Below are 14,197 nucleotides of genomic sequence, written 5' to 3'. Positions count from 1 at the left end.
GCTACAAACATAGCCTTTAGATGTGTGCAACTGTGTGTGGAAACATCCTCAATTGTATATCTACCTGTGTGTGATATTCTAGGAGAGAAAGCAACTAAATTATCCTGCTTATTATGCTCTTACAAACACCTTGTGTGTGTATAACTGAGTATAAAAAACGCTTTCTCTTGTGTGTGTGTGTGTGTGTGTGTGTGTGTGTGTGTGTGTGTGTGTGTGTGTGTGTGTGTGTGTGTGTGTGTGGAGAAACACCATTCGTTACCTACCATATTAGATGATCGTTTGCACTTGGACACTTACAGCCCCGCTTTGGTTGATATGCATGTCCATTGTAGCCGGTTGGGATGAGAGAGAGGTTGTGCAGCCAGAGGCTATCAGGCCTCCGTTTATGGTGTTTAGGAGATTGTGCAGCTTGTAGCTCGTAGGGTGAGATAGAGAGAGAGATACAATGTGTAGCCAACCCGAGTGGCTTATGCTAGGGTGATGAGGAGGTTGCGCAGCAAGTGAAAGGAGGTAGGTGTGCTCTTACTGCATCATATGACAATATTGTGCGCTCTCTGGTGGCAATAGTGTGTGCTTCTCAAAATCTACGGACAGTTGCTTGCGTTCCAGTTTCATGCACAAAGTGATTTATATAAGAATCCTTGCAAATGGTGCATTTAACAAAGCATGTGCAAGTAGTATAGCCACCCACCGGAGGTTGCTAAAAATATCCCCTTAGCCACTTAGGATTATCCCTTTCCACTTAATTATGCCAAATAAAATGTCTTTAACACACTGGGAATCGATTTACTTATTCAAAGGTTTAATACATCCTTTGATGCCCTATGTCAAAGCTAAAAAAATTGTTCCATAGGGGAGTTGATTACAAAAAAGGGGCTATGGCTTGTTTTTTATTAGAACTTCAGTTGTGCATTGCTTGGAGCCATCATCCGTCTCCTATTCCATCCATCATTCCTCCGCTAGTGATGTGGTTGCATGTGCCATGGTAGGGTTAGTAGATCATTAGTGCCTTGGTGTCTATTTTTCCAAAAAATACTTGTGCACTTCCATGCTAGTTATGGATTTGTTAATGGTATTAATAGACATTGTATATGTTTATGTGTGTATGTGTACGTGTGTGCTCGATTTTTTTTTCTAATATGTATGCTTAATATACTCTGTGTGTGTGTGTGTGTGTGTGTGAGAGAGAGAGAGAGAGAGAGGGAGGGGGGGGGGGGGGGGGGGGGGGGGGGGGAGGGGAGGGGAGGAAGAAGAAGGGATTTTTTATTGTCATAAGAACAATCCAAACAGATATCAAAAATCTACTTCAGGAGTCTTGATTTCGAGATCTAATCTTAGAGTGATTACAAGGACTAAAGTACACACACCTACATATATGTGTATGTGTGTGACCCAATAGCCATGTTTTCTTAGCCGCAGCAACACGCAGGTCACACACTAGTTTCGCTTAAATTACATAGCACTTATACGTACTCACATGCTACCATTCAAGATTATGATACTACACAAGTGCACGGGAGGAGAGATATTTAAAAGGATAGGTAAGAGTATAAGTTAGAGGCAGACTCACAATACTTTCCCTTTCTAAATTTATAAGGGTGGTGGGATGTAAATCGCACTAAAAGGGGAGAGGAAAAGGGAACTACTTCTTTTTATGGTCTCCATTGATATATGTAGATAGAGAGTTTGATGATTCATTAAATGCAAACATTGTTGCACAACATTTTTAATTCTCATATAATTGGAAGTTATTGTTTTTTTTTTTTAAAGAAAAAATCACAATTGTGAGTGAATTATATTGAGTAGCCATAAAATTACAAGGTTTTGTCATGCTCATGTTGAGCCATGACAACCTCCCGGGATCATAATTACATCGGCTATCAGGGCAGCCACCCCTATGAACCCGCCTCCATATCTTTGATACACAAGGTCCATACTCTTATCATTCTGAGATCTTTTATTTACTGATGACCAAGATTTGCCCCCACCCTAGGCATTCCATCTGTTGATAACAAGGCACAAGTAGTCCTACACCAATCTTCCGAGTGATGCTTGCGTCCGAGTGCCCATATTAGCACTTTTCTTTCTTGTATAATTTCTGTGAAGCTTGCCGCCTCAAAACCTCCTTCAAACACACGGCGGTTTCTTGTCTGCCATACATTATGAAAGAAGAAGTATCTGACGATCTGTGTGCTGACAAGGAGTGTAGGACTACCTGAATTTTTACCTCCAAGGAATAGGTCAGTCTTGAAAAAACTAATTTTCCATGTTCTCTGGACCCACTTGCATACTTTTCCTGCAAGGCCTTTGATAGTTGGGTAGTCCATGAATAGGGCCAGATCTTCACTAGCTTTCCTGCACTCCAAGCATCGATCTGACCCAATCCCTCTCTCCTGAATCTTCACATCTGTCGGTAGAGAACCCCAAATAACCTTCCATAAGAAAAACTTCATGTACTGCGAAACCTTTGGCTTCCACATGTTCTCCATTACATGCTCCCACCTTTCCTCCGGCCATTGCTTTTTCCATATCTTGTTAAGGGGGATAGACCAATTCTTCTTTTGCATCATTGTCTAATAGATGCTTTTAGTATGGGGTTTCCACAAGAGACTGCTTCCGGGCCATGTCCATGCATTCCAATCCAAATCCGAATCATAGATTGGTATCACTAGATTGTCAAGCTCTTTCATCACTTTGTGGACAAGCAGACCTCCAAGCTATAAATCCAAATCACAGATTGGCATCACTAGATTGTCAAGCTCTTTCATCACTTTGTGGACAAGCAAGACCTCCAAGCTATTAAGTTGGTACTGGGTAACCATAAGTTCAATGGTTTTCCAGCTCTTGTTTCCACTGTCCCAGAAGTGCTCAAGTCGGTTCATACCCTTATTATTCAGCTTCCTCGCTGTCACAATCCAATAGGGAGTTTGTGGCGGATCTACAACTTGGGAGATCTAGGGGGACCAATGTAGGATGGAGTTCTTGAAGTATCAGGCTTCTTCCCCCCACCTGAAGACTCCTGCTGCTCTATTGCATTTTCTTACCAATTCTCCTGAGCTGCCCCCCAGTCTCAAAGTAGACCACGCCGGGGCTAACAGTTTGTCATGAACCTCCACCCCTCTCCACTTTCCACCCTTCGAGCCAAGATTAGCTGCTTCTATCATATCTCTGATCATGAAAGCCCAAACTTGATCCTGATTAGTTAAGGAAACCACAAATTTGGCGCAATAAGCTTCTGCATGGGCCACAGGGTTGAGAATTCCGAGGCCTCCTTGATTCCCCGGCCGAGCATTTGATTCCCAATGGGCCCATTGCCATGGCCGGGAAGATTTCGTGTTATTTTTCCATAAAAATCTTTTTATTGGTTTTAAGAACTCTTTCCAGTGACACTTAGCCATCTTGAGAAGCGGGCTAGTGAAGGCAATATAAGGAATCATAAAGGCATTCAACACTTTTATCCGACTTGGGAATGGCAGAAGAGCATACTCCCACCTACTCATTTTTGTTTTGATTTTTTCAAGCACCCACTCGAATCTTTGCTTGTGAGTTACGTCCACCCCCAAGGGGGCTCTCAGATGTCTAAAGATATTCCCTTTTGTGGCAATCTCCCTCGACCAGATAGTAGGGTCAAATGAGTCATTTTCTTATAGGGAAATCATCCTTGACTTCTCTATATTACACTGGGACTCCGAAGCTACTGAGAATATTTGTACAATCTCCAGAGATTTTCTAATGACATAGGGGCACGTCTTCAAGAAGAGGAGAGAATCGTCTGCAAAATGTTTTGCCAAGAGTTGGCTATTTCCAGGTAAGACAAGGCCTTGCACCTCCCCTCGTTCAGCACTAGCTTCAAGCGTCGTGATAAGAGGATGTGATCCGATGGCGAAGAGTAGGGGGGCCAAAGGGCATCCCTGTTTAATAGACCTTTTGACCTCAAAAGAGCCCACAATTCTATCGTTGAATAGGATCTCTGGCTGGCTTCCAGCCCCCATTACACGTACCAGCCGACATAGGCACGGCCCAAATCCCAGAGCTTCCATGATGGCTTCTATATATGTCCATGTTATTCTATCATAAGCCTTGTCTAGGTCCAACTGCAGCGGAATGCACTCCTGCTTTGTGATAGTTGCATATTCTATGCCCACCATTGCTGCCAAGATGTTATCGTAAATGGACCTTCCTTTGATGAAACCATGTTGATGGGGAGAGATGATCCTGGTTAGTAAGGGGGCTAGTCTGAGGGCCACTGCTTTAGCTATAATTTTGTAGGCCATCGGCATCATCATTATACGGTGCCAATGTTTCAGTGTAGAACAGTAGATCTATTTTGGGATGGGCTTGATAAGCCCTCTCTTCACACTTAACTCCAACGACCCTTCGACCATGGCTTTATTGGACAATCTTGTGATTGGTGCCTTGAGATCCTCCCAAAATTCTCTATAGAATTCCACCGTCATCCCATCCCAACCAGGGGACTTTTCCTTGCCAAGGGCTTGCAATGCTAGTGAACATTCATCTTCGAAGAATGCCCGTTCCAAGCCACTAGCTTCTGAGTGGGGAATTTCCTTCTTGACACTCTGAAGTAAGGTCCCTCTGACTTCTTCCACTTCTTGGGACTGGGTCTCCGGCTGTCCAATGATTTGACTGAGATAGCTCAACATCAGACCAGCCATTTCATCCTGGTTATGAACTGCTGTCCCTTTCTCATCATCGAGCGAGCTGACGTGGCCCCGGCTCTTCTTGATGTTTAAAGCCCTAAAAAACTGAGCTTGATTGGAGGCTTCAGGTTGCATAAAAGTCTCCCTGGAGAGAAGCCTAGCCTTTTTGATATCTTCTAACTGCTCATTAGCAAGGTTAGATTTTTCTTCGAGCCATCGTTTGTGTTCGTCCTCAGTAGCCTGCCCATGGCTTTTATAAAGGTAAGCAATTGTACCTCCATTGTAAGATGCGAAAGGTGATCCTCCCTAGCTTTCTTGATTTGGGGGCCCGAGGTTTTGATTGCTTTCTGGATGCTCCGAGTAAAGAGGTCCCACGCATTGTGTTGTTGAGGTCGACATCTTTTTTTAGCTTACCCAGTGCTTTCTTGGTTAAATTTGTTGGGTTTCAAGCCCAGATTGTCGACACCCATGGGAAACGGCTCTTATAGCCATGCAGTTACAAGTGCAGTTCAGTTTTGCATGAGAAGTTTCAAGTTATATATATGTAATGAGAAAATAATCAAGAACATAGCGTTGCTTTTTTTTTTGCTGCTTTTGTGTGTCGTCTCCTGCTCTCGCTCTCTCTTTTTCTCTCGTTTTCTGTTGCTCATCTTCCACGCCATGGCTTGCCTCAGGCTACACCCACCATAGCTAGCCGCAGGTTCCAACAACTGGTATCAGAGCTTTGGTGCTCGCTGCAGCGGTGCTGGCCAATACTCAGGCGTCGTTTAAGAGTGGCAGACGAAGGCAGGAAGCTTTGCGAATAGCATCTCAAGGCTCTTGGTGCTGGCTTCTCAAGGCGCCCACAGGCGGTGCCTCTGCAGCCACTAGTTGCATATCCAAACGCAGTTGCAAGGAGGTTTGAGCACACAGGACTGCAAGCGTCAACAGTTGATATTAAAATCTATCGTCATCCTCACATGCGCGCCCAGGCAGCACAAATACACAGAAACCGAACTCTCCCACGTCTCGACTTAGCTCATCTCCCTTCGCTTTATGCCCTCCAACTCTTGCGAAGGAAGGGTACTGTTTGTGTGTTTAAGCTTGCATGGTTCTGAGGTCTGTGCCATGAGAGAGATCAGGCCGGCAGCCAAGTAAATAATGTTGGCTAGGAACTCTTTCGCCTCAAACATGGAATCTCCCTCGACGGTCTCATGCCCAGTGACATTCTTCAGCAAGACTGGTGCAGGAAAGCATGTGTCAAGGGCCATCTTTGTGAATTTAGAGCCCAGTGTGATTGAAAATGTTCGTAGTGGACCTTACAAACAAGTTTTCAATCCAAAGAAATCAATATCTGGAAAGGAAAATGCAGCTAACAACTTTGCTCGAGGGCATTATACAAAGGGAAATGATATTGTTCATATTCTCCTAGATCGAGTAAGGAAGTGCAGAAGGAGGTGGTACGGGCTTCGGCTTGGGGTCACTTCTTTAGAACGCCTGTCAGACGATTATGGCAAGAAGCCCAAGGGATGGCGACAAGCTGCAACAACGTATACAGCATGGGAACGACACTAATGGTGGTTGACGTAAGCGATGATGGATGAAGAAACAAAGCATGCCATTTTTATTGTTAAAAATGCATGAATATTTGTTTACAGTTTGGCTTTATTATCAACGTTTAAATAGCCTTATTTTACAATTTAGAGATTGTTCACATGAGTTTCTCTATGCCAGAAACAAAAAACCACTCATATGGAATGATGTATTGATGAAAAATGTATCATGATGATTGAAATCCTCTCTTAAGCCAGTCATGTTTTTTATTATGATGACAATTTGTACGGGATATAGACACTGCCATCCATAAGTGGTAAGACCTCCCAATTTATCAGTTTTTTGTTCTCAAGTACCATTTTGTCCGCTCCTCATGAGGTTACTGGGTACACCTTAAACCCAAGGTTTGGCAGTGAACCAAAAACTCCACTTTTGGTAGCTAATGTTTTGACCTACACCCTATCTGTTCAAGGGGGGGTTACTGACCTAGCACCAGGTTATGGATAAACCAAAAATCCTTGGTTGTGAGAAAACCTAAAACTCACTGTTGACGAGTATACCAAAAACTCGAGGTATCATGAGTTGCTTGTCCAGTTCGGGCTTGAGGGGGGGATTGTTGGGTTTCAAGCCCAGATTGTCGACACCCATGGGAAACGGCTCTTATAGCCATGCAGTTACAAGTGCAGTTCAGTTTTGCATGAGAAGTTTCAAGTTATATATATGTAATGAGAAAATAATCAAGAACATAGCGTTGCTTTTTTTTTTTGCTGCTTCTGTGTGTCGTCTCCTGCTCTCGCTCTCTCTTTTTCTCTCGTTTTTTTTTGCTCATCTTCCACGCCATGCCTTAGGCTACACCCACCATAGCTAGCCGCAGGTTCCAACAAGATTCCTGAAAAGAGGGTCTTTGAATAGGTGTGCCCCTGTTACCAACAGTTTTTTCTCACCTCTTGGGGTCTGCTCCTCCTCTTTATTCTTCTTAAACTGGATGTGCAGAGGAATGTGATCCGAAAGGGTTTTCGTTGGGACTACCTTCATCTCCACCAACGTTGGTATCCAGTCAACTTGGTGCGAGCAATAGCATCTCTCTAGTCTGGAAGCAGTGCGGGCGTACTGGAGGCTTGTGTAGGTGAACCCAAGCGTGCTATTCCATGGGCCAACTTCCCATAAGTCAATCATTGCCCACTTTTCACACAAACTTTTCCATTTAGATCTTTTGAGCCAGCCAACAGACTGGAGGATCCTGTTCTATCTCTGCTCTTTTCTACCATATTAAAGTCGCCAACCATCAGCCACTCCCCCTTAATAGGGGAATCTCTGAGATGCATCCATAGTTTAGCTCTATCTTTTGCATTGCAAGGGCCGTACACATTCACAATGGTGAGGGGATGCCCTTCCCATCTGATTCTAATCCCCAGGATTCTGCCGGATGGGTGGTTAAGAACCAACTTCGGCTCCAATTCTCTATCCACAATGCTGAGGACGCCATTGAAGCCGTTATTTCCTTCTCCATAGAATACCAGTTTCTTCCCTAGCACCTGCTTTCTCTTGCAATGGATATCTAGGTGGTGTTCCTGGATGGCTCAAAAATTGATTGTCTTCTCCTTTTTCATTTCCTCCCAAAATAGGGTACTCTTCTTATGGGTTTTCAACCCCTTTACATTCCAAGATTGGATAGTGAGAGACTCCATCATTAATAAGGGGTTCATTGGGATAGAGGAACGAATTCTTCAGCATCCAAATCATTCTCCCCCCCCCCCCCCCCCCCCCCCCCCCCCCCCCCTCGTCTAATTGGTCTCAGGAGAATCCAGGGGTTCCAAGTCAGAGGATTTATTTTCTTGCAGTGCTGCAAATGGATTGTGCAGAGGAACAATGAACCCCCCTCCTTTCAAAGGGGTGGAGGATGAATTAGATCCTTTCACCTCTAGTGCTCTCACAACTTGTAGCACTTTGGAGTCTCTTTCCACTGCCTTCCCTCTTTTGGCTCTTTTCAGACCAGGGACTTGGACAGCCGTCGCCGTTGTCAATATCATAAATTTGGGGGTAGCAGCGGGACTAATGATCCTATTATTATTGCTTGTACCTTCAGAAGCTCGTTGTATGGGAATCGATTCCTCCACAATGTTTTCCTGCATCTTCGTATCCATTTTCTCACATACCATCTCTCCTTTATCCTTCCCTGCATTTATCCCTTTGTTCTTGTCTCCCTGCTTCTTTAGCCCTCCCATCGGGGATTGCATTTTATTGGGGGCCTGTGCTGCCAAAGCTGCAGTATCATTAGACTTCAAGGGGAAATTCTTGGCAAAGTGACCAAAGTTGTTGAATTTAAAACTTGCCCCAAAGTATGTTCCAAAGTTTAGCGGAATAGTAACAAGCCCAGCTCCGACATTGATAACCATGCTTTTAGGTGGCATTTTAGATGCATCCCATCCTATACAAACCCAGTTTGAGGTTCTGCCAAACCCTCTCTTGCTAGGTATAAATAAGGGAGTGCCCAGTTGGCTAGCAAGCATCTTGAGATTGTCCCACAGCCAGCTAGGCAGTCCCACAAACTCAACCCAGACCGGATGAAACGCTTGTAAAGATTCAGCTAAGTCGAACACTGGCTCCCAAGACACCACACACACCGTAGTCCTATTAAATACTAGGGGCCCTTTGTCAAGGATCTTTTCCACATCGGATGCCTCTTTGAATCTCACTGAGCAGAAGCCTTTAGCTAGGTAGGAAGTACTTTCAACTGCTCCTCCATGACCAAGAATTTGAGGGCCCTGAAGCCATTGAATCATCTCAAACCTCTTTGGGATTCTTCCATTGAACCCAAATACAAGCTTTAGCTTAGCTTGCTTGGCTAGCTGTTTTTTTATAAGTGCCTGTGGAATCGCTACAGTAACAGCCTCAGCAACCTCCACCTGCTATGGCAAAGACTTTTTTAAAGCAGAGAAGGCCCGATCTGCCAACCTGTCTTCTACCAGCCCACTGAATTCTGTATGGGAGCAAGTTCTTTTGTTGTTGTTAGGGCCGGCCTCAATCATTTTGATGACTTCCATGAGCTCTTGTTGAAGTCTAGTTTTTGCAATCTTTAGGTTTTTGATATATCCTTCACTTGAAATCCCTTCTACTGAGCCTTTTCCATAATCCCTAGAATTAGGTGGAATTGGAGCTGATCGCTTGAGACGGGTAAATCCAGTGTTGAAAGATTTCAGCTACTAGTATGGGAAGATTTCAGACAGCAGACTGAACAGGAATTAGAGACTAAACTGGAATGTGGGTACTGAAATAAGGATCAGACTTAGGTACTGGAATAAGGTTCAGATTCAGAAGACTGGACGAGAAGTAAGTATAACTGAAATATATGCCATGATTGGGATTACAGATCAAGATTACAGCGAATATGATTACAGAGAAAAAGTACAGCCGACAATACTGCCAATGATTCTCAAGTACAATTATAGCCAAAGCGCTAACCCAAGTGATAACAATCGCCCCCCGATAACAATGTAATGGGCCCTATTTATACACTTCGGGTTTACTGTAGTAATTACTAATTAATTCGCTGTCCATCTTCTACGAAGACGTTCCCACATAGTGACTATCCAGCCGTCTACATCCTTCCCTTCTTTTTTGAATTTTGGCAAGATTCCAAAATTTTTGAAAAAAAATTCCCTTGTCTGAATTTGATGTGAGACTAAAACATCCATCGTCTGGTTCTGGTGTTGGGATTCCGGCTTGACCACTGATAGACTAGCCATTCAATGATTACGAATAGGAGTTCAAGAAGGACCAAGGATTGCGAGAGGCAGCGGAAATGGCCAAGGTGGAGCTGTCATCTTTCCCTGCCTGGCTGAGAAGAAAAGTCGCCATTGAATTCTGAGATGGAACTACCCTATATCCTTCCATTGGACCGTCTTCCGTTTGCCTTTGCCTTTTGACCGGGACGGTGCCTGAGAAGTCCCAGTACCGGCATTCTCCTTCTGATCAGTCAGTAAATGGCCTCCTGCTCAAGTTGATCCCATCGGGCGGTGGTCATCTCTTCTTCATCATAAGGCGTGAGAGAATGATAGGTTTTGGTGTCAGGATCATAGAGTGTACGCCTACCCTTACTCAGTCTGGTTCTGGCTAGCTTATGACAATGCAAAGCAGTATGGATCCATCCTTCTGGAAGAGGCTGATTAGTTTTGACTCGAGCTTCGAAAAGAATCTCAGCCATCTCCCTGTATTGTGGTGCTAGACCCAGCTTTGTTGCAATGTCTTTTTCTGGTAATTTGGAAGATTCTACCGTAAGTTGTAGCAACTGATTAGTAATCCTAGTCAGTCCTCTGACTTGAATCTTCCACTGGCCCATACACAGTTGGATCCTATGCAGCTCCTCTTTCATTGCCTGAATGTCATTGATTTGGAGAGCATCATTGAGCAACGTTTGCCAAGTCTTCCATTCCACAGTTGACCACTCATACCAATCCTGAAGCTCATCAATAATTTTGAAGTATGTGAGACGATCAACTGGTTCTTGATGTTGAGGATACATCGCTGGAAAGAATCTTGGCAGCTCGGTTTCTCTTGCTGGAACAGCATACAAGAGAACTGGAGAATCAGGCACAAATTCTAAGAAATTGAGAACAGCCTGGTTCTCCTACTGCATCATCTTTCTGGTGATTCTCACTAGCTGGAACAGTGTTCGGAGAGCAGTTTCCTGTGCTTCGACTGACATTCGTGTCTGAGGTCCTCTACTAGTGGCTGTCTGGTCCTCAAGAATGGCTTTGACTCTCTGATCCAAAACACCTCTGGCAGCTTGCATTTGTACCAAAACTTCCTTGAGTTGTACCCTAACATCCTTCATACAGCGGTAAGTTAGTTTGTTACCCAACAGAAGTTCCAGTTCCAGAGCTAGGGAGCAACAATCTGCAGTAGACTACCTTTGCCAGTGCGGGTTTTCCACTCTCTCATCAGCATTGAGTATCCATTCAGGAACTCGTTCCAACAGCTGGACTGTACTGGGATGCGCAGGTAGTCGACAATCTTCTTTATCATAGAAAGCTACTGATTTCCAATGTTCTACCATTTCCCTAGTTCCCACATATAGTCTTTGAAATCTTTCCAAGTCCAGTCCAGAGATCATCATCCTCCAGATATTGTCTGGTGATGGAGGCATGTTGATGTCTTAGTTGCCTATTCAGGGTAATGAGATGCAGTGAATGCTGATGATCAGCAACTGGTCCCTCATCCTGTACTTTCATTTCCCTTTAGCATCTATGTTGAGATGAGACTCATCAGTTGGCTGATTCCCATTGGAAATGGGCTGCTGCTCTTCAGTCTGCTGGTCACCCGACTGGTGCTCTTTGTCCTGTCCTTCCTGCTGGCCCTCATTCTGATCTGGTTGTGACTGGCCTCCTTCATTTGGCCCTATCCCGCCAGTACGAGGTCTTGGAGGTGGAGATGGTGATGGGGCATCATCATCATCCTTTGTATGCCCAGCTTCTTGATCATCCTCCTCCTGATTAGCTTCATCTTCTTCGTCTTCTTCATCCTCATCCAGAGAAGTTTGCTGCTCAATATAATCCATTATAGCTTGGTTCATCAGAGCATTATTGAACTCACCCACCTTGTCCTGTAAATCTCTCTGCATACTTTCCATCAAAGACTTTAAATTCTCTAAATTGAAAACAGCATTGCGTGATGGGTTTAAAATTTCAGACAAGCTATTGTAGATATATCTTTCAGTCAGAGAAGCCTTCAGAGCTGTATGGTGCAATAGTAGTTTTCTGAATTCCGCCCGCTTCATCCTGAGCATTGTTTCAGCTCGCTCGGCAGCTCTCATTGCTTCATTTTGTTGATTCTTTATGATCATGATTTCAGATTCAGCCTTAGCTATCTTTTTGTTTAACAACTCATTAGTCCTTTCTGATTGAGAAACAGTACCCTGTGTTGTATGTTCTGCACTTCCTGGGCTTTCTGGAGCGTTTCAATCTGATGTTGTGCTTCTGCCAAGTTAGCTTTGAGCTTTTTGACCTCTTCTTCTTATCCAGCAGCCTCCATCAGTTGTCCCATACAACTGACAATGGTATTCCAAGAAGACTTTATAAGGACTGAACATCTATCTTTGAATGTGGTTGGATCAGAATCAATAGGCTCATATATTGCCACTGGAGCCACATAGGGTAGAGTTGCATAATCAGCTTTGCTGAGCAGAAGATGCCCTTTCAATGGTTGTGTCTGCATTTGCTGCAGCTTATCCTATTTTACCAGTTGCAGAAGGTTTCCAGTATTTGTAGGAACTCCACGAGGCAAAATCAAGAACGTTGGACCTTTCCCTTTGTCCAGTTGACTCTTGCCTTTGTCCCTTGACTGGTCTGCTATCTGCTCCACAGTGATGACTGGCTTGCCATGATCTTTCCCAGACTTAGTAGCAACTGTATTCTTTACAACTGACTGGTCAGGCACAGTCTTTTGATCAGATTGCTGCTCAATCTCACTCAGTACAGCTTTCTCACTGGTTACTGCCTTGACCTGGCTTTCTATTTGCTTCAAAAATTCACTGCTTTTTGTCAGTGTAATTTTTTGCTTCTTTGAACTGCCAGCTTCTTCTGTAGTTGCTTTCCTTTTCAGGTCGGCTGAAATGTTTTGACTGTCTGTTTCCTCGTCATCTGAGGACAGTTCAATGTTCTTTGGTTCAAAAATTGGCTTCTCACTCCAAGCCTTCTTTACTTGCTCATTAACATCTGCAGCAGTAGCCCAATACAGGAATTGCCAAACATACCAGGCTTTGAAAATAGTTTGAGATTTTAGCTTGGCAGTCTGCTGGAGTACATTATGCGAGAGAATTTGACAAAGGTTGATATGGACTTGTGGATCCAGTATCTTGGCCAACAGCATAGCAAACAATTTTTATGACACATACGTTGGGTTGTTCTTAAGACTTACTGCTTCAGCTACAAACCTCTAAGCAGTGGAGGCTTCCAGTCCGGCTAACTGGAACTCCTTGAGCACTTGCCTTTTGCTTCCGTCTAGCCGTTTCATCCTCCTTTAGAGCGATACTGATTTGTTGCACAGTCGCCACAGAAGGTTTAGGCTCATTGGGCATCCGGAATGCAAATGCTATGGCTTCTGCTGTTACCATGGCACTGCCATTCTCAGCGTCGAAGGAATCAAGAACTTGCTAGATGATGTCTGCATCAAAAGAAATCCTTGTGGCTTGCAATACAACTCGAAAATCCCAGAGTTGTAGCAGACTCATTTCTTGATCAGTAAATACATAACGTTGAATTTACTGTACGGAAGAACAGGATGGCTTGCCTTTGCCTCAACAACTATGGCCTGGGTTTCCTCAAGAGACTCCTGCATCTTCTCTGAGCGTTTCTTTCTACCCATGCACTGTGAGGTCGATGACGATGAAACAGGCGAAGGAGAAGATGACTTACTTGTCGTGTAGAAGCCGTTTCCTGATGTCGCTGGCAAGACTATCTGACAGTCAACTGTCTCGTCAGAGGTCGAAGTTTGCGGCTGAAGTGAAGAAACCTTGAAGCTCGGCGATGGCGAATGGTTGACAGGAGGAAAACATCGCGCAGGAGATTTATGAGGAAAAATGGTAACTCTCCTGACTGTTATACGCGTTCGCGCCATAAAATCTTCACCACTCGCCGCTCCTAGACTTTTGTGCATCGTTGCTATCGTGGCAGACATGCATTGGACAAGACTGCGACCCATCCTTGTAATAATTACCACTGGCGTGCCATTTGACCGTTGGGCACTTAAAAATTGGAAAGTGTATCCATACTGGTACTGAACTGATTTCCAGTCTGGCTCGACCATACTGGTACTGATTCTAAGGTCAGCCTGATCTGGTCCTTCTGGTATTGGTTCTGAACCTAGAATTGGTTGTACATGAAAAAGTCCAAAAATGTCTGATTTTGGTATCTCTTGATCAGCAACCTCCAGTTCCTTAGTACCTTGTTCCGGGTCAGTTTCTCTGGTCTCTGAATAATAAAGCTTGATCTTTGCTCCATTATACACTC

The 14,197-nt window shown here is 44.2% G+C and overlaps 1 pseudogene; it reads left to right on the top strand.

The window, feature by feature from the left end:
- The first annotated feature begins 5,828 nt into the window (after positions 1-5,828).
- LOC147441026 (tubulin alpha-1 chain pseudogene) lies at positions 5,829-6,212 on the top strand (annotated as a pseudogene).
- Positions 6,213-14,197: the final 7,985 nt, after the last annotated feature.

Source organism: Adiantum capillus-veneris, chromosome 15 (assembly GCF_014529385.1).
Source record: "Adiantum capillus-veneris isolate H3 chromosome 15, ASM1452938v2, whole genome shotgun sequence".
In the NCBI taxonomy this organism is placed as follows: Eukaryota; Viridiplantae; Streptophyta; class Polypodiopsida; order Polypodiales; family Pteridaceae; genus Adiantum; species Adiantum capillus-veneris.
This window is presented reverse-complemented; position numbering and strand designations above follow the sequence as displayed.